The sequence below is a fragment of the Coregonus lavaretus genome (genome assembly GCF_964263955.1).
Source record: "Coregonus lavaretus genome assembly, contig: HAP1_SCAFFOLD_2628, whole genome shotgun sequence".
NCBI classification, from domain to species: Eukaryota; Metazoa; Chordata; class Actinopteri; order Salmoniformes; family Salmonidae; genus Coregonus; species Coregonus lavaretus.
The window spans coordinates 14,410-16,766 of record NW_028161856.1 but is presented as its reverse complement, the minus strand read 5'-3'; the positions used below and the strand labels follow the sequence as shown (position 1 = coordinate 16,766).

The 2,357-nt window shown below is 48.2% G+C and overlaps 1 pseudogene across 1 annotated transcript; it reads right to left on the bottom strand.

The window, feature by feature from the left end:
• Positions 1 to 236: 236 nt before the first annotated feature.
• LOC311119992 (peroxisome biogenesis factor 2-like) lies at positions 237 to 1,070 on the bottom strand (annotated as a pseudogene). The gene is made up of 2 exons: positions 591 to 1,070; positions 237 to 505 (listed from the first exon to the last, which is right to left on the bottom strand). The product of its transcript is annotated as a peroxisome biogenesis factor 2-like (transcript).
• Between the last annotated feature and the right edge of the window lie 1,287 nt (positions 1,071 to 2,357).

Below are 2,357 nucleotides of genomic sequence, written 5' to 3'. Positions count from 1 at the left end.
TAAATGTGGAGGAGGAGTTAAGAGTAAAAAGTACATTATTTTCTTTAGGAATGTAGTGAAGTAAAAGAGGTAAAAAATATATAAATATAGTAAAGTACAGATACCCCCCAAAACTACTGAAGTAGTACTTAAAAGTTTTTTTACTTAAGTACTTTACACCACAGACAACACTCCTTCCACACCCCTGAGCCATCTCTCACCCCCTCCTCCCCTCAATCACCCCCTCCTTCCCTCTCTCACCCCCTCCTCCCCTCCCTCACCCCCTCCTCCCCTCCCTCACCACCTCCATGGTTGACTTGATCTTCCTCACATTGAGTAGAAGGAGGAGGAAGATGAGGAACTCAGCAAAGCTGTACCACAGCAGTTCTCCGTTCATGTACTGGAAGGCTACACCCCGGACCACCTGGGGCTTACTGAACACTGCCCGGATACCCAGGATCCTCTCTGTCAGAGACGGGTGGCGCCCCTTCCTCAGGAACACCAGGAAGTTGATCAGATTGGCTACCTGGGGGAGAGAGAGGCGGGATGAGGAAGCAGCAAGCCAATCATAACTCAGACCTGCACTTCATGACTTTACTTCATGACCCTACCTGGGTAAGGCTGGTGATCAGAGAGAGAGCTCGACGCAGCCCCAGATGCAGACCTCTATCAGCCAGGGGACCACCGCCCATCCCCAACCCCAGGGAGAGGAGCAGGCTGTTGGATTGCTCTGTCAGCCAGCGGAGACCGATGGTCAGCAGGGCCCAACCTCTGTCTCCTGCTCAGGGCCCTGCAGCGCTGGGATAGTGACAGAGTGTTGTGGTAGCAGAGGTTCATCATAGATTGGCCCACCATAGCACTGTTGGGTTAGACTGTGAACCTCCAGGGCAGGAGCTGGAGCGGGGCCTTGAGTTCAGGCTCCACAGGGGTGAGCAGGCCTGGGCAGAAGTGTTGGAAACAATGGGAGAACTGGTTCCACCACACCAGCTGGTCCAGAGCAGATTACAGCTCAAAGGCATCCAGCTGGTTGATCCTCAGGACAGGAGTCTGGGGGTCTGGAGCTGAAACTGAGCCTCTCCCTCTGGTGGGGGCTGGAAAAGAAGAAGAAGAAGAAGAAGAAGAAGAAGAAGAAGAAGAAGAAGAAGAAGAAGAAGAAGAAGAAGAAGAAGAAGAAGAAGAAGAAGAAGAAGAAGAAGAAGAAGATGATGATGATGAGAGTCTAATTGTACTTGTAATTAATGGATTTATCCAAGGTGCTCCACAGTATAATACTGTAGGCCTAAATCCCCAAAGAAAGAGCAAGCAGAGGCAGCAGTGGCAATAATAAACTGTCTTGGAAGGAAGAAACCTTGAGAGGGACCAGACTTAAGACGAGTCCATCCTATTATGCATTTTTACATTGGAGCTGAAATCACTTTTCACATGTAAAACCCATCCTAAATGTGGCATTTGAGCGTTGCAATGTGAAAGCACAGAGGGTCTTAAGATGCACATGGACACACACACACACACACACACACACTCAGGGTCTTAGCTGAGATAGGGGTGTGCGGACAAATCACATCAACAGGGATTAGCCTAACGGCACAGTCTCGGCTACACCGTAACCATCCACCAATGTGGAACTGCTTTACTCCCCGGAGCACTCTATATTGGATCGCACCACTGTGACGTCTGGATGATGCCTCACTGCTTGTATCTGTGTGTGTCTGTTTGAGACCACATTTGTATCGTTCTTAGTTTATCTCTCTCTCTTCCACCCACCCCAAATGAAATGGTTTATAAATGGAAGGCTGAAGGAGAGAGAGAGAGAGGGATAGAGAGAGACCATCCCTACAGAGACCTTTGTACTGTGGTGAACAGGATTTGATATGTGGCTTTAAGAGATTTCAGCTCTGGAATGGAAATATGGCAGCTTTGACTGAAAGGGGTCAGCAGTGACATTTACAGTAGACCCAGTTGCACTGTAATAAGCAGCACTGCAGTGCTTAAACTTTATTTTGGTCCAGAAAAACAACCTACATTCATGACGTTTCTACAGACTTGAGACGATACAGTATCACCCAGTTAGAAAATGAATGATGTAGGTGGAATTTGCTAAGAAATAAGTAGGTTTATATCAAAATACTCCACATGTAATTTCTAATTTGTTATGTCACACTGTTTAGGCGACATAGCAAAATAAGTCCTTGGTATAGGCGTAGTACCCTCACATGCCGTGCCTGCTTCGGTGTGTGTGTGTCAGGGCGGGGCATAGCTCGAGATAAGCCATACAGCCGCACAGTGCCGTACAGTGCCATACAGTGCCATACAGTGCCATACACTGCCATACACTGCCATACAGTGCCATACACTGCCATACAGTGCCATACAGTGCC